Here is a 23,363-nt window from a genome sequence, read left to right as displayed (position 1 = left end):
AAGCTAAGCTTGCATCTTAGAATAGTTTCTCTGGGATTGGAGGACAAATGTATTTAAAGCTAGTGATATTTTACTAGATCCAATTTTAGTGGAAAGTTATCAGTTAAGATGGATTCTATTTCATCCTTTATGTGTATCTCTTCACTTTCCCTAAATTGCAATTACATTAAGTCTAATCCACACTTAGAAGTAAGAGTAGATGTTAGAAGAACTAAAAGGTAGCTTGTGATATCTATTCTATTGGGTGTTATAGGTTGCCAAAATCTATTTAATCCTTGGGTATTTTTAGTTGAGTATCCTAGTTTATCTTCTTCTGTTATTAGGTTAAGAGCATATGGTCTCCATCCTAATAATCTATTAAAAACATAATTCATTGCATATATTTCATATAAGGGATTTGTACCATATAATTTAAAGGGAAATGGTATAACACATACACTAAACAATGTGTTGGTAAGATCCTTTTGTTTCAACACATTTAGGGCATCTAGAGTCAAGGTAAAGCCAAGTTAGCAAGAGGGATAAACTATTAACCAACACATTCATATCTTAAGATCTTTAGTGTGAACAACCTTAATTAATTTAGTTGCATAATAGAAATGGCATGAACACAAGTGACACCAAGATTTAATGTGGAAACCTAATTTGGGAAAAATCACCAATTCCAACAAGTTACTATTTTTCACTCTTCTAAAGTGATCCCTATTAGGAGCCAACCCTACCAAAGGTTACAGAACATATTGCTAGGTGTGACCCTATTAAAGGATCTAATCATAGTTTTAGGATTGGCCTTGTTAAAGGTCTTTAGAATTTCAATCTAGAAATGCCACCTTGTTAGAGGATTTACAAATAGCTATTAGGCTAACTCTATTAAGAGATCTGATTCACTATTACAATGGTTAGATAGTAACAATGACTTGATCTCATTTATGATGCAACTATCTTTGCTAATTTTAGATCTCAATTCTAGCTTGAATAATTTATCCTTCTTGATCAAATAAATCTTTGCATCCCAACAAGGATATTCTTCTTATCTTTCCATTTCACTACTATACATACTCATTCACATTAAATCCCACAAATTGAACTTATATCATATAAATTATCAAGTTAGCTTGAATAAAAATTAAAATAATTATTATTCATGTCCTCGGTCAGGTACAACCATCATAAAAATTCCATAAAACTCAATATGCCAAAACAAGAAAATCATTTGTTAGCTAACCTTGCTCTATAGACACTAACCAAAATATATTTTCCTATGTTAGCCAACTGAGATTGGTTAACATTTCAAATTTGTAAACATCTTTTGGTAATCGAGTGAGCTCAATTAACAATGCTTCCATGCTAACTTTAATTTGTCTCCTAAGTGTACTTAGTAAATAGTGACTTCTATGAATTCTCTTTGGTAATTGAGTGAGCTCAATTAACACTAGTTACTTTCCATGTTTCCTTTGTCTATCGAGTGAGTTTAGTAGACACTATCTTCAGAACATGGAAAATAATAGAATTCTTGATAGATAGAGGAAATTGTCTTCATTTCCCTAGAGAGTTCGATGAACACTAACTGGTGAATATATGATATTTTGTGTAACATCAAATACAATATAGAATTGATCAATTATTTTCAATAGAAAGTTCAAAAGAAGTTAAAAATTTCATGTCAAGTTGACTTCACCCTAATTTTCAGATTTTTCATTGCCACTTAAAGGTATAGTTTTCTTGATCAAGATCCTACATGTACTCAACAATTAATGTCACATTTGAAAGACATGGGAATGTAAGGAATGGTAAGTTCTATCAAATGGATCTTTCCTCTAAAAAACTTACTAGTTTAATTCCTCTAGATCTCTATATTGGTAGGAAGTTGCAAACACTCATATGACTTGAGAACTTCTTCTGGGGCCCCATTCCTAAGGCATTGGGTAGTTGTATGTCTCTTACCAGACTATGTATGGGTTATATTTTTCTTAATGGATATATTACTAAAGGCTTTCTAAACCTTCTGAAATGTAATTTTATTGACCTTAAAGATAACTATATGAGTGGAAACATTTTAGAGAAAACTACAATCACAATGGGTTTATGTCATTTAGTCTTATGCAACAACAAGCTTTCAAGCCCTCTTCCTACCTTAATAGCAAATTTTTTAGGCCTCCAAACCCTCCAACTGAATGAAAATGATTTCACTAGTATCATCCCTCCATAGAATGTAGTATTGAAACATCTAGGTCTATGATGGATTTCAATAGGAATAGATTTTCAAGAGAAATTCCTCTAGAGATTAGACAATGTAAGATTTTAGCCTTCATAGATTTGAGTAGAAATGAGCTGACAAAATAAATCTCCTTAGACATCACCAAGCTATAGATTCCCAATTAACTCAACAACTTTAGAAATCATCTAGTTGGAATTACTCCAAGAAATATGAAAACTTGTTGAGTTTAACATCAATGAATTTCTCCTACAACAATCTTTCTAGTCTAGTTCCAAGTATGTGATAGTTCAGGTACTTCAATGCAACATCCTTTTTTGGAAATACTAATCTATGTGGACCATATTTGAGTCCATGTCATGACAAATTATATCCAACACAATTCCATGTGAAAGGTCCATTACCCTAAACTTTTAAGCTACTTTTAGTCGTAGGTATTCTTATTTGTTCCATGAAATTTTCAATTTCTTCCAACATTATAGAAAGGGCTCTAAAAAAGGACAACACTTAAAGGTAGTGGATGTTGACTACATTGTAAAGGCTTAAATTTTATTGTGAATATGGTCTAGAATGTTTGAAGGAAGAAAACATTATAGCCAAAGGTGGAGCTATAAATTATACAAGGGCCTCATGCCCAATAGAGAGGAACTACCAATAAAATGGCATCTTGGAAATTTTAGGGGAATACCCTCATACAACCATGGCTTCAAAGAAGAAATGGAGACATTGGGCGAAATCCATGATTGACATATAGTGATACTTCTTGGCTACTTCTCTAACTAGGAAACCAATTTGCTGCTATATTGACACATGTCAAATGGAAGTCTTGGGGAGCTCTTACATTGTAAAAGAGGTGGTCATTTGCATTAGGATACAAGGTACAACATTGCACTAGAGGGTACCAAGGGGTTATGCTACCTTCACCATGATTTATCTCCACTTAAAATATTCATAGAGATCTTATGTCCAACAACATACTTCTGGATTCCAATTTTGAAGCTCATGTTGCTAATTTTGGGCTTGGCAAATTCTTGCAAGATTCTAGAGCATCTGAGTACATGTCTATGATATGAGGCTTCTATGGCTATATTTCACCAAGTAACTTGTATTTAGTCTGTCACATTACACTTCCTTACGTATTCTTCTTAAATATGTTTGTTTTTCTTTCAAGATCTTTAATACTCATAAGATTTATGAACTAGGATTTGATGCACAACACTTTTATTCATGTATAATATTGTTAATATTGTTAATATATGCCTTTTTTAAGAGTCTGTCTATAATTTTTTGATTCATGCATATTTTATCCTAAGTATGCATACACATTGAAAGTGGATGAGAAGAGTGACATGTATACAATCTTGGTGGAGTTCTCTTCAAGCTGGTTATAATAAGAAGACATCTTGGCAAATTTTGTGATTGAGTGGACATTTTTCAATGGGTGAGAAAGATGACAGAGTCTACAATTAAAGGAGTTCCAAAGATCTTAGATGCAAGGCTCTCTAGTGTTCTATTACATGAGATGATGCATGTATTTTACATGACAATTATTTACATTCAAAATTAGAGTACGAAGAGACCAACAATGAGAGAAGTTGTTCAAATTATCTCTGTGCCTCCAAAGATAAAGCCCACCAATGCCAATGCCAATGAAATTGTGAAGTGCACTTCACCAATTGAAGACATCAAGGAGTCCAAGGACTCCACAAAATCTACAACTCTTATTCATTCCCTAAATCAAGTCTCTTCCTCATTGACAACTTAGCCCCATCCTAATATTCTTAACATATAACATAAACATAACATAACCATACCAATAGTAATATTTTGCAAGGAAAGGAAAGAAAAGATCATTTTTGTACAAATGGGTAATGTGCATTTTGATTTACTAGTTGGCACTATTTTAATGCTAGGACAAGAGAGGATTCCTAGGTGGTAGTGGGAATGAGGTCTTTTCTTTGATCAAATAGAACTGATTCAAGAAGGCTTAGTGGTATTGAGAATTTTTTTAAAACAAAATATTTAAAAAACTACCTGTATTATACTAGAAAGGACTATTTACTTTAGCCTCTTCTACAACACATTGAATTTATCACTTTCTACCATGGATGGGCATTGATCTCTAATCTCATTCATGGGAAGGATAGGCACAAAGATAACACTATCTCGCCATTCTATCTAATAAAAAAAAAATACTGTTCATCCCAAAAAAATATAGGATATCCCATTTCATTGATCACGATCATAAAAATACTAGCAAAATCCATTCTGATATAAAATACATTTTATTTTAGTTCATGATTGCTTTATTCCCAAGAGAAAGAAAAATTATCTGGAACAAACCTGATTTCACAATTTTCCATAAAACTTATTTCATCATTGAACAATATTATGAAATTGGGAAATGAGAAAATTTGAAGGGGATTTCATACTTATTCTAGTGCACATAAAAAAATTCCATTCTTTTGAAGCTGAAACCCAACATTCAATGATTCTTTTGACTCTTCATAGTCTAGAAAATGTTATTGTATATGTCTATAAAAGAATGTTGATTATTGTAATTGTAAAATGTGAAGAGTTTTATTCCTTAATTGATGATCAATAAAACAATTTCTTTATTTGAAGAGTGGATCATGTATATTTATGTCATTTTTGAAGCTCTATTTTAATTTGTTGTTTGATGTTTTAACAACTTGTATTAGAGCAAGTTGTGTCTAGTCGTGTTTAGTATAAGAGATTCATGTTTGAGTGGGAGAAATGAAATTTAAAGAAGGGAAGACAAAAAAATTTAATGGTCATTATAACTATGGATTGTAGAAGATACAAATAAAGGACCATTTGTATGTAGCATAATTATGGTGACCATTGTGTGGTAAAGAAAAGAACCAACAACAATGTCGGATGAGGATTGGAATGTTTTAGGGAAAAATGCATTGGGAGTGATTCAATTCCACTTATCTCTAACCTTACCATTCAACATGTCCAATGCAAAAACTACTATTGATTTGATGGGTACATTAAATAAGTTGTTTTGAAAACCTTCAACCTCAAATAGACCTAGTGTACACTAATGAGCTAGATAGAAAAATGTTGAATTTTCCTTTGAAGATGAGGAGGATCTGGAATCTAGTGAATGTAGATGAACTTGTAGAAGAGGCTAAGAACTTGATAAAAGATAGAAATAGTGTGAAGTCAAAATTGAAGAGACATAGTTGTAATGGAAAATAATTGTCTTTCATTTTTAATGTTTATCTATGAATCTAAGGATGTGAGTCACAAAGTGACAAGAAAAATACTTTGATGGATTAAATCAAGGTACTGGAAATGTTGGTCTCAGAATGGTTTTGACATTTGAGTGTCAACACACTTAACCAATTTTACCATAGAAGTCAAGTACACTATGTATGCCGAGCTACAGTATGTGTAGAGCAAGAATTTCTATAGGTATTGAGTGACTTCTAGTGTCAAGTAAACAATAGTTGTCAAGTGATACATAGGTGTTGAGTCACAGCTGATTTTGAGCAATTCAGAATGCAACATATGTTGAGTGAGCTAGAAGCATACATGTGCTGAGAAAGATAGAATGTAATACGTGTCAAGCAAACCAGGATAGTATATGTGTCAAGCACCAACAATCCAATATGTGTTAACTAACATAGAATCAACATATAAGTTTTTTCCTTCACAAACTTAGATGCAAAACAATTTTTGGATAATTCACAAAGGGATAAGAAGATAAGATTGAATCTTTTACTTTAAATATGTTATCAACATGTAGCCAATCAGAGAATTGGAGACAACATGAAACCAATAGGCTAAATCTAAGGATTTGAGTGAGAAATTTGAGTTGAGGCCTCTATAAGAAGGCATAGACCCCATGATTTCATGTTGTTGAGAGAGAAGTTAAGGAAGTTGCTAACTACATAGCAAATTTTAGAATGAGGCTAGCAACAGGGGTGTTAAGGACTTAGTGACTTAAGTAGCAATTACACATTTAGTTTATTAGAATAGAACAAGGGCTATGATGAGATATTAGATCAAGCAAGGATCACATTAGAATGAGCAGATCAAGTACATGAAATCAGCTATTGAAGATTGTAAGCAATTAGGTCAAAGATTTCTAATACTCTCTCCTATAGGTAAAGATAAATTAGATATTTTTCTTTGATTTCTCCTATCTTAGTATTGTAGTGTTTCCAGGCTATTTTGTGTTGTTTCTTGGCTAATATCTTAGTATTTATATCTTGATAAAGTGTAGTGGTAACCCATACTTCTTATATTAATTAGATAAATGTATACTGGTAGGGTTTTAAGGGGTCATTAGGTGGTCCCAAAGTGTCTTTTAGGTGAAAATAAGCTACCCATATGATAGTAAATCATGTGAAGGACCTAATTTAGATCATGTTGAGGGCCTAGACAACCTAGAGAGCCCCTTTACCTATGCATTCTTCCATCAATTCGAATTTGGAGTTGTCATATGTGTTTTCCCTATGTTCCCACTAAGTCAAAAATAGAAAAGTTAGAGGAGAAAAATTAGTAAGAAAAAGTGGCTTAGTGTTTTTGCTAAAACTATTTAGTGTGAAGGCCTTATTAGAGGGTCTTGGACAAACTAGTGGGGTGTTCACCTACTCTCTAATTTTAGAGATAGTTAGGTTTTGGAGGGAGATGAAGGGAGCTCTACTACAACTATGCTTACCCTAGCTTGGACCAAGGTTAGTGTTCAAAACCATGCTTTATTCTCATTCTTGAGAATTGCAAAGTAGATTTACAAGTATGAGGAATGTGTTAATGGAATATGCATTATAGTGTGAGTCTTTCATCTTGGATGGATATTGTGTTGTTGTGAGAATATGTAGTGTTCTTGTTGCATTATGATCTTTGTCATTGTGTTGTGGAGAAGTGAATGTGTCTTGTGCTCGTGAAGATCTTTTCTTGGTTTTTTTTTGTTGTTCTTCATTTGTTTTTTTGTTGTTTCTTGTTTGAATGTGAGTGTTGATTGTGATTATGGGTGTGAAGGCTTCAGTCACCCTTGGGAGGGCAGAGAAGCCTTGGGTGAAGGGCACAAGTTGGGCTTGACATTGCAAGTGAGAAAAGAAATTTTTTTCTTTTACCTCATGATGAGGTTTGTTATTATCATGGAGCATGGGCTCCATCATGGCCATGAATCTTTTTGTTTGGGAGGTATAAGGAGGTTTGGTGGATGAGGAGAAGATGGTTGTTTTGAAGGCCTTGAGAGGCAATGCAGTGGCAATATGTTGTTTATGTTGTGGTGGCCTTGAGAGGCAAAATGTATTGGCAATATGATAGATATGTTGTTAGAATTTCTCCTCCTTGAAGAGCCCACCTTCACCCAACATTTTATGATTCCAATGGTGAATCATTGTGCAAGCCATGGGAGGGTGTTGATTGTGTTTTCGTGTGGTGTCTTCATGCAAAGTTTGGTAAAGTATGTATGTACCCTAGTTGGTTCTTGTTTCCCCTGCTTAGTGGGTGGCTTCATATAAGCCTAGGTTGGGAGGTGAGCCTCCATGGTTCCTTGTGTGTGTGTTATGTGTAGGTCATAAGAAGATGCAGCCTTTGGAAAGTGTTAGAGTCTCTCCCTTGATAAAGCGGAAATGATCCAATTGTGCAAAGAAGGATTTATGTTCATGCCAGCTTCATTGTGTCATGATTTTGTAAATCTCTATTGTTGTTCATTGTGATGTAATGAGATTGAATCATTTTCCATCACCTAAGAATTGTTGAAGAAAATATTTGGAAGTTGAATATAAATTAATGCTTTACTTGTATGAAAAATGTTATTAGAATATTGATGTGTTATGGAAAATTTGAATATGAGTTGTAGAAGAGTTGTATCATTATTTACTATTTGGAGTTGTGAAAGAAGTAGATTGTGAAGCAGTATATGTAACTTAATTGCAAGGATTAGACATAAGAACTTTGATGTATTATGAAAAGGAATCCATGTATTAAACTCTCTTCTCATGAAATTTGTAAACTAGTTGATGCATATATGTTTCATAAATGATATGTGATAGAATATTTTGGGTAGAATTGATTAAATCATAATATACATTGCAAATTTTATATGTTATGCTTTTCATAACTTGGAGGTAAATCACCACGTTTGTTAGTTCATTACATATACATAGTCTTCTATTCATTGGCTTTCAACTCCAATCAATCTTTTTTTATGAAGACAGTACCATCATCACAACACTTATATTCACCTTTATTCAATGATAGGATATACAAATACAAGAAAAGAATTAGTTGAGAAAAGGATTCATTTAGACCAAATTTTGATAGTCTTACTAAAAGGTAGTTTTTTTTTATAAGCAGAGCAATTGCATATTCAACCTTGTTGTAGGTCCACATTTTTTCTTTGGAAAATGTATGGAGAAGAAAAATAAACTCCTTCCTCATAATAAAAAACAATAAAATATTGAGTATAATATACTTAGAATCAAGTACCTTAAATATAAATAAAATAACATTCTTTCTATGTGTACACCCTGACATAATCAGAAACCACCTTATTAGGAGGGACCCATAAGAGTCATGTGACCTTCAAGTCACTTCCACATCCCAAAAATAAATATATATTAAAACACAATAGCAGTTATAATAACAACAAGATTCAAATCAAGCAATAATAATAATAATAATAATAAAACAATAGAAGCTAAGATTGAAATAATATAACTTGAGTTTACTCTACCCTAAACCTACGTGCAAATTATTTGAAAGACTAGGCCATGGGCTCCACAAGAGGATGCCTTCCTAAGGATACGTTGGGCTCTTTATAAAGCCAAGGAATAAATCCTTGCTGGCCTGACATAAGTTAGCTCTTTCCCCAAGCAATCATGGGAAAAATTCAAATAGGAATATACTACCTCGGGATCCCTCCCACCTTTTACACCTAAGAAAAGATGATATGGCCTTGGAAAGACATTTCAAGCAAGGAAACCTACTCAAGTAAGTTTCTATGATAGTACACTTGGAGTATTAAGTTGACATGATATGGCAAGTGGCCTCTATCCTTGGGGAGGCATCATAGGTGACCTAGAATCATGGGAAGCTCTCTTTTTTTTAGGGACTAAAGTATTGAGACTATCTAAATGATAGACCAGCCCTTGTCACGTCCACCACTTTTGGAGTAGCATAATCTCCTAGGAAGGATAGAGTTAAGTACTAGGTTGATTTTCTTTGGGTGCCAATTTTGGTAGTGTAGGTTATATTATTTAAAAGAGTTAATTAGTAATATTTTAGGTAGTTTTATAGTATAAGAAGTGTGTTATGAATTTAAAAGTGGGAAGATAGTAAGTAGCTTTGATAGTAGGTAAGTTTATGAATCAAGAAAATTACACTATGTTAGTAATGTTTTCTCTTAATGAAATAGATTAAATCTTATAAAAGTTTATGTTAGAGAGGGAATTTTGATTTGTGTTAAGGGGGATATAATCTTAGATACGCTAATGAGAATTTTAATGATAACTAATGTTACATGGATAGGAGAGGAGATAATAACAACAATAATAATTATTATTATTACTATAATAGTGATAATAATAATAGTAAGATAATAAGATTAAAAAAAATTAAGGGTATGGTATAATCGTCTATATAATGCTAAAATTCTGTACACAAATTGAATATATGTGAGGGTGAAATCTATATGCCATGATATGGTATGGCTATGATATAAATGTTTTATGTCCTAGGGTTTATCTCATAAATGTGAAAAGATTGTTATGAAAGTATGTAACCAATATAAAAAGTAAATTTAATAGTATTCTTATTGTAATATTGCTATTGGGATTTAATTGTGAGATTTTTTAATCAAACTTATTGACCTATGTTTTCATGAGTAGTGATTCAACATGAATCCATCTCTCATGGGAATAAATGGAACACTTAGTATTCTTATGTTCATGTAAATTCTTGAGTTGGGTACTTAGTATTTTTATTTATTTACTTATTTTATCTTGAAAGTAATGTGGTTTCATCATTTTAACCGAATGGGCTCATAAGCATAATTTAAAATAAATACAAATTTATATAGACTAGGAATTCTTGCAAGAGTACATATATGACAATGAAAAAATCCATTGCACCTTTGCAATTTTAGCTAGTAATTAAATACTTGACAAAGATTTAAATGTTAGGCTAGAGATATCCTCTACCTAAGTCATAGGTTATAAGTCATCTGCACTATTTCATGACTAGAACTATAATGTACAATTATATTTGATACAAACTTTATTGACAAGTTTTGGAGAACAAATGATTATCCTGAAACTAGTATGAAGACCTTATCTGATTTTCATTGTTGATGAGAACACTCGATGCATGATTTAAATGTTGTCAAATTTATAATGATATTATTAAAAATTAATTAATTAATTAATTTTTTTTTTTTTAAATTTGTTTGGTTGTGTTTTTCCCTATTAAATTTAGGGCATGACACAATCCAATTGTCTTTGGAAAATGAGGACCTTTTAAATATTGTTGAAGAAGATAGAATTGGAGGTTTATCAGGCAGTTCATGGAGAGTCTTTATATGAAAATATTTGACAAATCAAATCTACTTTAAAAGGAAATTGTATAGCCTATAAACAAAGGAAGGTATAAAAATTGCTAATCATTTAATTGTTTTCAATACTCTAATTTGTCAACTGGGTAGTATGGATGTAAAAATTAAAAATGAAGACAAAGAATTTACACTGATATGTTCTTTTCTTGAATTCTAGAATCACTCAGTTACTTCTATTAGTTTTAGAATAATTGACTCCCTTTAATTTGGTTTTTTTGTGGGAGCTTCATTGTCGAAAGAGGTGCAAAGAAAGTCTAATATAGAAATATCCACGTTGGAAGCAATGGTAACTATAGGTTTTTGCATAGAAAAAAGAGGAAGGTTCGAGAGATAATTCCAAATCAGAGTCAAGAGGCAAAAAGAGTAAGGGAAAATGTTAGCATTGCAATAAAATAGAGAATTTCAAGAAATATTTTTGGAAAAGAGAGGATGATAATGATGAATCCATAAAGGTGGAAAGTCCAGCTAAGGAAAATTTAGGTATAGTTGTGAAGTTCTATCTAGTTGTAATATCTTACAAAATCAAGATGAATGAATTTTAAATTCAAGTGCTCCTGATCACATGTGTCCACATCAGAGTTGGATTTCTTCTTACTAGCCTATTGACAGAGGTGTTATTTTTATGGTAAATAATTCTTCTTGGAAGATTGTTGAGATTAGGAGTATTATGATCAAGATATTTGATTGTGTTGTAAAGACATTAACAGGGGTAAGACATGTACCGAAACTAAAAAGGAATTTGATTTCCTTGGGTGTTTTTGATTCTTGTGGTAATAAATTTTCTTGTAAAAGTTGACTTCTTAAACTATCTAAGGGAATTTTAGTGGTGATGAAGTCTACAAAATTTGGAAACATTTATAGGCTACAAGGAAGCATAGATTTAAATCATGAAAAAATGGTATCTATGGAAAATGATGAATCTACTCATTTATGACATCAACATTTTGATCATATGAGTGAGAAAGGGATAAAGGTACTAGTAAATTGTATGTTTCTTCAAAACTTAAAATCTTTGAATTTTTACAAGCATTGTGCCTTTGAGAGCCATGTAGATTTAAGTTCAAATATGGTAGCCATACATGCAAAGGTATTCTACACTATATCCATTCTTATATTTGGGGTCCATCCCCTATAGTTTCTTTTGTAGGAGTATCATATTTTGTGACATTTATAGATGACTACTTAAGAAAAGTATAGGTAATTGTTATTAAAATTAAAGCTAAAGTGTTTGGTGTATTAAAATAATGTAACATTTTTGTTGAAAATAGCACATGAAGATCAATCAAGTATTTTAGAACAAATAATGGAGGTGAGTTCACATATTTAGAGTTTTAGAACTATTGCAAAGAATTTTGGATCGTAAGGCATAAAACCATGGTTTACACTCCCCAAAAAAATGGTGTTTCTTAGTGTATGAATAGAAATCTTCTAGAGCAAGCAAGAAGTATGATCAGTAATGCCAAATTGCAAGAAAATTTATAGGTAGAAGTAGTTATTACATGCTATCTAGTAAATCAATCATTATCAATTACAATAGATTACAAGATTCATTAAGAGGTATGGATAGACCATTCATGTGATTTTTCAAATCTGAAAATATTTGGTTGTGATGCTTATTATCTACTTTTTCTTGATTTGAATTCATTATGAAAATAAAAGGGTGAAATTTGACCTTATACCCTTCAAAACATCGCATTTATTGCAAACTTAGCTTCAAAGAAATTTCTATTCCACTTGAAATCTATAGAGATTTTCCTCACTCGATAGCTATTGACATTACGCTTACTCAGCTTCTACTACAACCTTAGCTCTAACTAACTTTGGCTAATAGCTTGACAGTTTCTAGTATGTTACTCGGCATCTAAAGAAGACTTCTCACACTCGACAGTAACATGAAAATTTGAATATTTGACCTTCGACTTTCCTCATCATCTTCCATCTTTATTCATTCTAATTTATTCTTTTTAGTGCTAACTTCTTTAGGAACTGATGTATGATATAATACTTTAGAGTATCAGTCCCACATACCTCTTTTTGCTTAGTTTGATTATGTGTGACCACTTTACCTATTAGGTGAAGTGGTCCCTCCATTTGATGTGCTGCATCCATCTCTCTTTTTCCATGCCTTGTTCAATTCTCCTCTAGTGTGTTCAACATCTACCTTTGCTTTTCATTTGTTGAATTCACAATTAGGTGCCTTTGACCTTGTTGGACAATGCTTGGTGACATGGCCAGTCTTTGAATAGCTAAAGCATGTAGTTTGACTCAACCATATGTTGTAATTTCCACTAAAGTGTCTTCTAATGCAATTCTCAGGGATGTGTCCATACTCTTAAAAATAATGACAACTTTACTTTGTGATGTAATCCTAGTTATAGAAGTGCCCATGAATTCTTTCTTTTGCTAAATTTGTTGGTGACTACATGGATTTGGATCTACATTCAAAGACTCTATGTCCATATTTTTGACAATTGTAGAAGTAGCCTTCAAATCTTGGTGCATGCATGGTTCTAGTTCTACATTCATGTGCCTGATGACCTTGCTTTTTGCACTTCTGACAATGACCCATGTTCTTAGGTTTTTCATGTTGATTTTCATTCTTTCTCTTCCACACATTATTAGTATGTCCTTTCCTACCACAATAATGACAAGTGCATTTGGATTTCTTACCTTTGTCATTCCTTTCTTTGGCAGTCTTGGATGATTCTCCTTCTTTAGTGCTTGTATAGCCTAATCTTGATGTATCATTGTTGGATCTAGGGGATTTAAGTAATTGCTTAATGTACTTGATGGCTTCATTTGGCTTGTTAAAACTTTCAACAATCTCTCTTTCCTTTCTTAGATCACTTTGTAGTTGTTCATTCTGTGACCTTAAAGTAGTTATCTTAGTGTCTTTGATAGTTAACTCATTGTGAGTATTCATCATCTAGCTTAGGGTATCCAATTGCATGTTGGAGATTCTAGTAAGCTCAGTTGACTTCTCTTCTAGTCTATTTTCTAGAGTTCTCTTATCTTCTTTAATCATGACCTTGTCTTCTATGGTTCTCTTCTTTTGTTCAATTACTTCACATAGCATCATGGCTTGAGATTATTGCTCTATCTTGAGATTTCTAATCTCCTCAGCGTGTACTCTATTCTTTTCCATCAAACATGCAATTGCTGCATCAAACTCTTTGATCTCCATTAGCAAAAAACTTGGTGGTATCAATCTCTTTGTATTGTGTGTCATTTTCTATAATGGCTATCTCTTTCCTTCTCTTTGAAGATTTCCTTAATTCCTCTTTGGCTTCATCCAGTGAATGTAGAATGAGTTGGATCTCAATTCCTTGGTTCTCAATAATCTTTCCCAATTTGTAGACTTCCATTTAAAGATCTTGTATTTAATCTATAAAGCTTCTCCTTCTGAGAACTTAGCTCTGATACCAATTGTTGGAATTACAAATGGGAAATACACACTTCTAGGGGGGGTGAATTAGAAGTTCAAAATTTAGCACTTAAACCTTTTACCATTCATTAGATGCATGTAATTTATGAACTAAAAATAACATGTAGAATAAATGCATCAAAACATATAAGCACACACACATTTGAAACTTGATATGATTACCCATGAACCCTCCAAATGAGAAGGTAAAACTAGGGTGGGGATGACACCTACAATTCTTCACTACTACAGTAATAAAGTGTCACCAACTATGGTAAAATAGTGTTGACCATGAAACATTATCTACCATGTGAAAGGCTTTCCCTCTTAAAGGCTTACAAAGACTATTAGGTCCCACCTTGTTAGAGGATTTTCACACCCAATTAGAAGTGTGCCTGATTAAGGACTTTAGAATATTCACTTGGAATGTCACCCTATTAAAGGATTTTGCAATGACTGTTAAATAAACCTTAGTCAAAAGGATTTTACCCTAATTGATACAATTTTTAGAGAGTATAGTAGAGTATTTGATTTGATATGACTTACAACTTTAAATTGCTGATTTTAGATCATAATTTTATCCTTTTTTATCCTCTCTAATCTGATATGTCAATGCTATGTCTTTGATCTTCTATTCTGCAAATTAATTCTACAATTCTTTCATTTTACTAAGTCACCTTGAATCATTTTTGAAAAATTCATTCATTCACCCCTGATATCACTTCTCTCTCTCTCTCGACCATCTATAGACTTATAATATTGAGGGATTCATCTTCCTTATGAAGACTTTGGCAGCTTAGGTTTAGGCATGAATTTATGACTAAGATTCATCCATTTTTCCACTTAACTCCTATTTTTTGATTGGCTACATGTGATTGGATAGGAAATACAAATAGATTCATCCTTATCTTCAAAGATTCAAGATCTATCCATAAGCTGGCATAAAAATGGTTTACATAGTTGTTTGTGCCATCACAAACAACTATATCCAATTTGTCTTACTCCACACTTGATAATACTAATGCTTGACACATGCTATAGTTCTTTTTCTATCTCAGCACTTGAATTTCTCTACATTAACTATCTTTCTCAGCACTTGAATCACTCGGCATGGTCTATCTACTCAGCACTTGAGTGACTCGTCACTCATTGCAACTAGCCATGTATATATTTACATATTATACTCAGCATGCATTACTAGTTTGGCATGAACTTAGTAAATGACTTAAGTGTGTTGACACTCATTTGTCAAAACCAATCTAAGATCAACAAAGGAAAACATATGCAACACATCATAAGGAAATGAACCTTTAATATAATAATGAATGCTCATCTTTATTTACCAATATTGTGGATGACAATTCATGGTCTTTAAATTGAATAAACTTTGGATTTATGGATGGTTAAGTTCCATACCATTTGATTAAGTACATAGTAACATATGTGGATTTATAAATCTACTTTCTTCTAAATATATATAAATTTAATACATTTTTTTATGTGTAAGGAACTAAATGGAGATTCTTAGATGTAAATTTGGTGTTTCTATGAAGTTTTGATAACAAATGATTGATTGATAAGGTGTGAAGGTATTCATTTCTTATATACAATAATTCAAAACTTGATATCAAATTAAAATTATAACTTTTTAAGTGAACGAAACTCTCAAACTAATAGTAACATGAGATGTCCTAATTGTCAATTTTTATATTAAAGATTCCCATCATCATATGAAAATAATGTTTCTACTTTAGAGAGAGGGAGACTTTCTACAAATAGATTAGGAGAGATAAAGATGGAGGGGGTGAAGGAGAGAAATAAATAGATGATTAGATAGAGCGATTTAAATAAATAGATGGTGACATAGAGGGAGAGATGAAGATAAAGAGATATGTAGATATGTTATCTTATTATATTGATAGTCATTTTGACTTGTAGTGGCTTTAGCTGTATTGTTAGTTAAATAATAGGACTAGTTAGTCCTAGGATTGTATTTTTGTGGTTAGAGGGGTTAACTAGGTCATTTGGATTCCCTAAGTTATGGTTTTTTATGGGTTCTCTCAAAGTTGGAAGGAGATGCCTTAATGTTGCAAATGTTGTATTTGTGCATTTAGAGGGCCAAATTGGGAAAATAAAGGGAATAATAGTTGTTTCATGACCTAGTAAGCATAAATATTCATTTTTTTAAGTTTCATGAGGATTTAAAAAAGTTTGAGTGCAAGAATGCAAAAGTTGTCAAAGTTGCATGACAACTTTGCAAAATTGTAAATGTTGTCAAGACAACATTTTCTTTCTTTAATGCAATTTTCAAGCATAAAAATATGAAATTCTCTAAAATAGTTATACAGTTTGAGGGGAAATTATATAAGGCCTTCCTTGACGATTGTAAAGTGTTGGATGGATTTTTTCAAAAGTTTTGTTGATGAGAAGTTGCATAATTTTTAAGTAAATTTATGGTAGTTAGGGCATTTTTATTTCCATTTGATATTGTACGGATTGAAATTTGTGTTGTAACTTGTGCATGAGTTGGTAGATGTAAATATATTATTTTGAGTGTGGTTAGATAGGAATTGTTTAGTTCTTTAATTTTTTAAAGTATTTTGGTTTTAGCAATATCTCTAGTTTGATCCAGATACTTTTTCCTTATAGACTCAGAGCTCACTTTCCCACTATGGCATATGTATAGTATTTTTTGATCTATGAGGTGACTCCTTGTAAATTATGTATGCAGGATCTTGAGACCTAGAAAATAAGTTTGCTGATTTTGGATTGATGCCCTAGGAAAGCCAAATTAGAATGGTTAGGGGTCACAGAGTTAGCATGAGTAGATTGGTGGATTGAATTCATTCATGGCTTCAATATAGGCATGTGAAAATAGAATTAGGTGTGTGAAGAATCTACATACCCAACAAGGAGTCTTGGTTATTAACTTTTCTAGGTGTTTGAACAAACCCTTGTTGATGCTATCAACACTTTATGAAAGCCTTGCTTTTAGGCTTGAATATATCATCTAACTATATAGATAGTATGGAGGATGAAGACCCACAAAATATGAAAGGTTTTCTACAAGGGTACTCAGATCGAAAGTTTTTTTTTTCCCATCTCATTAAGGAACTTTTGGAGTTATAAGCGAAAAGGTGAGTTTTGAGGCCTAATTCCTTGTAGCCCTAAATTGCCTATTTTGAAACAATTTCTTGAAATTGATTAGGATTTATTTTCATTTTGAGTTGAGGATAATTGAAATGGATGCAATGCCTTATGACTAAATCTCCCTCTCCACCTAAATACAAATTTGATCCTGTTTGATCATTTGGTGAGTATGTTGCAATGGACATTCATGGAGCATTGTAAAGTTTGACTTGACTTCTTGTTGGGGTGGATAAGTTGAAGAGGAAGGATTAGGAATATAATCCTTTTGGTATTAGGGCTAGAAGAGTAACTCTAAGAGGCTGGGGATGTGTCCTATGGAAATTCCTAGGAAAGAATAGGGCCAAGTGATAGAAAAATATGTTAAATCAAAGATTTGATGAACCTGAGATGACTGATTTGATTTCTTGAATTATGTGAAGCATATGGAAGATAACTATGATAAGATGGTGTCAAAGAATTGAAGATAAACCATTTTCAAGTGAGTTCAAGGAAGATTATAGAGGAAGTTTCTAGAGGAACCAGATGGAAAAGTGGGTAAATTCATTGAATTCTATCTAATCCTACCTATCCCTAAAATGGACAATTGTGGTTAAGTAGAGAAATATTTGAATTCTCTATTTATAGAGATAGCTAGTTAGAAGCAAAGGTTTTCATGTGCAAGAACCTAAGGAAGACAAGGAGTTTAGGGTACACCTTTATCTGGTGGCTGAAAAAAGGTGACTGCAGTTGGCTTACAAAGCCAGAAGGCTAAAGAGTATGAATGCTTGAAGGCTGAACAAGCTATCAGAGCTAAAGTGTATGAATACCAAGAAAAATGGAGCACTGAAACAAAGATTTATAATCTTCAATTGACTTGTAATTTATTACTAGATCAAGTCCTACTATTACTTTCTAATAACTTTACCAATGTGGATTATATACTTTGGATTAAGGTTGACCTAATAGTCATTTGTAAATCATTTAATTGGTTGACATTATAATGGAATGGTCTAAAGTCCTCTAATAGCTATCACTCCTAATAGGATGATTGAAATCCTTTAACTAGGTCACATTTGATAGTGTGTATTGTAACCTTTAACAGGATTGATCTTTTATAGGGCATCACTTCAAAAGAGTGAGAATTAGTAGCATCTTATTGATGGTTTTTCCCAAATTTGATTTCCATGTAAAATCCTTGTGTCAAATTGTGTGAATGTTCTTATGATGTTTCATGTTTACATTTTTTCAAATTTGTTTTGACCCAAGACAATAACCTACAAATTTTAAGTATTGTATGATCTAATGGATGCATGCATGTTGAGGTTTTATTGATGTGGATTTGATTAGCATTAAAAAGATTTATTTGTACATTTGGATCTTGGACAACCAATTTACCCCCCTCTTAGTTATTCTAAATAATTCCAACAATTGGTATTAGAGCCATAGCCCTTGAGAGGATCAATTTGAAAGTACTAAAAGAAAAAGATCAAAGATGTCTAAAAGAGAGGTACCCAAGCTTAACAAGGATAAATTTTGTGCATGGCAAAGTTTGATGAATCTACACCTAGGAGTTCTTGGAGACCATGCACAATATACCATCACCACTAAGCATGTGGATCCTACTAGAGTCCTAACTATTGATGATCTAAAAAAGAAGAAATAAAAAATTAGGAAATGTTGGAGATTGCCTCTTCCCTAAGTTACTCTGAGTTTGATGGCGTTGGGTGAACCCACAATAGTGGGTTACACTTTTTTGGAGGGAGAAATTCCTCCAAAATCGCGAAAGTTAGATTTTTTGCTGAAAAACTTTCGATAGAATGTAATCATCTAGTTTCGATAGAAACTATAAAAGTTTCTATCGAAACTACTTTTGATGGTAGTTTCGATTGAAACTAACTATGCAAAATTTTTTATCCTAAATAGTTTCGATAGAAACTATTTTTTACATGAAAAATCGGCCTTATTAGTTTGTATAGAAACTAACTAAAAGTAGTTTCTATCGAAAGTATTAAAAAAGTTTTGATAGAAAGTTAGTTTCTATCGAAACTAGTAAAGTAGATGGCTTTTACAAAGCCTATAACATTCTTAGTTGTTTTCATGGCTTCCAGGCTCAATTTCTAGGTTCAGATGGAGCACTAAAGACATGTCATTCTCCATGACTCAAGTACTTAGAATGAGCTTTCTAACGAATATGGATTTGATAAATTTTGAATTTTTTCAGTATACTTTTTTTTACGTTAATTGAACAGAGGTTCATTATAAAAAATAAACCTATATATTGAATGCTCATGGAAAAATAGTAAATAAGAGAATAAAAATTTTGAAAAATAACTACGGTCTCTGTATTTGAGTCCTCTTTCAATCAAATTTTTTTTTTTGAAATTGGATAAATATATAATAAGTTACATGTGTCAAAAGCCATGTATGTCCAAATTAGTGTTAGGTCAACTTTAAACTCTGATAAAATATGAAATACTAATGATAAAGACATCAAATCACCTTTTTGGTTTTGGTAGGGATGTTAAAAAACTAAATTTGAAAGAATTATATTGATATCTATTGTAGAAAAAAAGTTGTGTGTCAAAAACAATGTCGCTTTTTAAAAATCAAGTTTTTGATAACATAGCAATTTTCTTGGGAGAAAAATTAATTCAATCAAATCAATTAAAAAAAAATATTTAAAAATATATTTAGAATCTACATAGAAAAACCTAAAGGACTCTAGTTTACTTCATCTTCAAATTCCTTACCGTTAAATGGTAATTCGCATCTGAATGTGAAAGTTTTCTTGAAAATTCATAGTCCAGTGTCAGTTTAGGCAAAAAAGTGTAACCCATTATTGTGGGTCCTTAAGTATTTTGACCCTATAATGAATATGTGAGATGCTTTACACACAATTTATGGAGGAGATACAAATTTTTTGAGAGCCAAACCTAAAAGTCTAAGAGGGAAGTTCAATGACATGAGAATGCAAGAAGGTGAGAACATTGTTCAATGACGCTCTAGAATAACAGATGTTGTTAATGCTATTAGAGGAGCTAATGGTATTATTAATGACAAAACTATAATAAAAGTATTGACAAAACTGTAGTTTCTTCCATATAAGAACTAAGATGTATACTATTGGCATTAAGTTAGTATTCCCATTAGTGACAACACTTATCCATATGAATATAGCTACCGAGCTTAGAATTTAATTCTCTACACTCAGAGCATTCTAGTAGTATTTAGTAGTATACACCGAGAAAATAGTGGCTACAAAGTGAATATAGGCAATGTGAAGATCACCAGTGTCTACCGAGCTTCACAATGTCTACCAAGCAGTAAGCTTGTGTCATGGAGATTCAATGTGAACTGAGCATTGGAAGATGTAGTGTTTACCAAGTGAAGCAAGGTAAACATAGTATGTAGTATCTACCAAGTGACACTACATCTATCAAGTTGCCAATGGTTACCAAGTTCAGAACTACATCGAGTGATTAGTATGGACCAAGCCTTTACTTCTACCGAGTGCATGATGATGCCAAGTAATGCAGTGGATGCCGTGTATCAAAAGGTCACCAAGTTAGTTCAGCGAACCTAAGTTATTTACTATTGGGCCAACTTTGCAATGTGTTGTTCACTTGCATTTTGGCCAACCTTGCAATTTTGTAAATTTGAAAGGTATATATGTAAGGTGTATTGTAAGATATCAAATTTATCGAGCAATATAGAAGTAATGTGAAGTGACTTTTGAGAAGTGCATGTGAAGAATTATCAGCAATAGTTTAAGGAATGCAACAAGTTCAATAAAGAAGTTGAAAGGTTATATCCATCACATAACGAGATCAGTGCCTAAAGGATCTTATCAGCAATCAATTGTAAGTATCTAGATTCACTACTTCATCTTAATAGGTGAATTAGTTTCTAAATCCTTTAACAAGGTGGACTAAATAGTCTTTGTATAAATCTCTTAATTGAGTGCATACTTCATTATATGTTTGTAAATCCTCTAACAACGTGGACCTAGCAGTCCTTTGTGCTCCTAATAGGGTAGATAACTAGAAGTGGTTAATGTAAGTCTTAATAGGCCAACTTTTTTCTATCATATTGATGTTTTGTGGGTATCATCCCAACCCTAGTTTTACTTTCTATTTGGAAGGTTTCTAGGTTACCAAAACATTGTGTTCTTTTGTGTGATGAATGTTTTATCTTTCAGTATTAATGTATACAGTAGCATAGATAGATTTATGGTAAATTTAAAAGGAAAATTTTTGAGTTACTAATTCACCCCTCCCCTCTCAGTAACTTTTTATAACTTGAATATTTCCAAAAATTGGTATTTGAGCATTATGGTTCTCAAGATAAAAGTTTGATAGCTTGAACAAAGATCTAAGGACAAATGGACATATTCAGATTTGACAAGGCAATTGAAAATGAAAAGCTAGATCTGGAGATGGCCATAGGTCAACTTAAAGAAGAAAAGGAGCATCTTTCCAAATTCCTAAAAAGAAGGAAGGAACTTGCAAGAGAAATGGATGACAATTAGTATTTTGAAGAAAAGATTGAAGACTTTTTCCCATCAAGTAGCTCAAATGAAGCTAATGAGGCAATCAAAGAACTCCTACTAAAGAATGGCTCTCTGGAAGAAGAAGTAAGGAAACTCAAAAGAGAACAAGAAATTCAATCAATTAAGCTATGTGAAATTTTGGAACAAAGGAATAAGGAAAATGAAAACTTGGAGTCAAGAAATAATGAAGAAAAAAATCAATCCAATCAGTATGAAGACCTCATTGAACAAATCACCAGAGAAAATGAAGAAATTGGGATTCTCAAAGCACAAAATGAAAGAATAAGAAGTGATCTAAATTATGAAAGGGAAATTAATGAAAGAATAATGAGAGAACTGAGATTTGAAAAGAAAATCATTGAAAAATTGAAGAATGACCTAAATGTTGAAAAACAAATCAATGAGAGAATGTTGAGATCACAAGAATACATGAATCAATTGAATCAACAAAATGAGTAGAATCTTCATAGGCAAAAAGGTAAAGTAGGACTTGGATACAATGACGAACAAGGTGAATCTTCCAAGCAAGGTGCAAAGAGGAATAAAAAAACCTCATGCAATCATTGTGGGAAAATTGGTCATACATCAAACAAATTCTAGAGCAATGGAAAAGAAAAATTCAATGGAAAGTGCTTCAACTACAATTAGCATGGTCACAAAGCTAACAAATGCAAGGAGAAACCAAAATTTAAAGGTAAATGTCACAAATGAAAAAAGCATAGTCACAAGGCATCTCAATGTAGATCCAAATCATTCAATCTCGCTGAACAACTTGTAAGGGCAATATTTGGATGGGACTACAATACCTAGTGTAGATGTCATTATTGTGGAGAATATGGACACACTGGCATAAATTGTGGAAGGCATCACCTAAGAAAGAAAGATGCTACTATAAGGTGTTACACATGCACTGAACTCGGTCATATAGCTAAAAGTTGCATAAATATTGGCAAAGTTGAAGATGAAAAGAAAGCAAGGGCTAACAACATAAGGAAACAAATGAGGTAGAAATGGATTCCTAAATCTATTGAGGATACTAGCTCAAATCATGGAAGTGAAGTCACTCAAGAAGTGGGTGACTCCATCCCATAAAACTAAATTCATCAGAATTTATTGGAGCTATACTCAGCAAGAAAATCATAAGTAGTTCCAAGAAAGATGAGGAATGCAAATGATCCAATCAGTATCCTAGATACACTAGGATCACAAAAAGGTTATCTTTTGCCAAGTTGCCTCAGACTCCACCAAGGAAAGTTGGTTGAAGACCCTACCGAGCGAGGTCAGGAGTAAGAGAAATTTGGTTCATCAATTGAGTTGATACTCTTGCCAAGTTAGGTCAGAGGATGATAGTCTGTCATGCACTATGTCATTATGGTGCTGAGAATTTATGAAATTTTCTCACAAAAAGGGGAAATTTTGATTTTTTTTCACCGCAGTCACAGCTTTTGAA

General features: G+C 32.4%; 1 pseudogene; it reads left to right on the top strand.

The window, feature by feature from the left end:
• The first annotated feature begins 1,738 nt into the window (after positions 1-1,738).
• LOC149528840 (uncharacterized) overlaps positions 1,739-23,363 on the top strand; it is a 141,919-nt pseudogene continuing 120,294 nt past the window's right edge.

This window comes from Cupressus sempervirens, chromosome 11, assembly GCF_028749045.1.
Source record: "Cupressus sempervirens isolate cs-2001-9-10 chromosome 11, ASM2874904v1, whole genome shotgun sequence".
In the NCBI taxonomy this organism is placed as follows: domain Eukaryota; kingdom Viridiplantae; phylum Streptophyta; class Pinopsida; order Cupressales; family Cupressaceae; genus Cupressus; species Cupressus sempervirens.
Note: the sequence above shows the minus strand (reverse complement) of the source record. Positions and strands in the feature narration are given on the sequence as shown.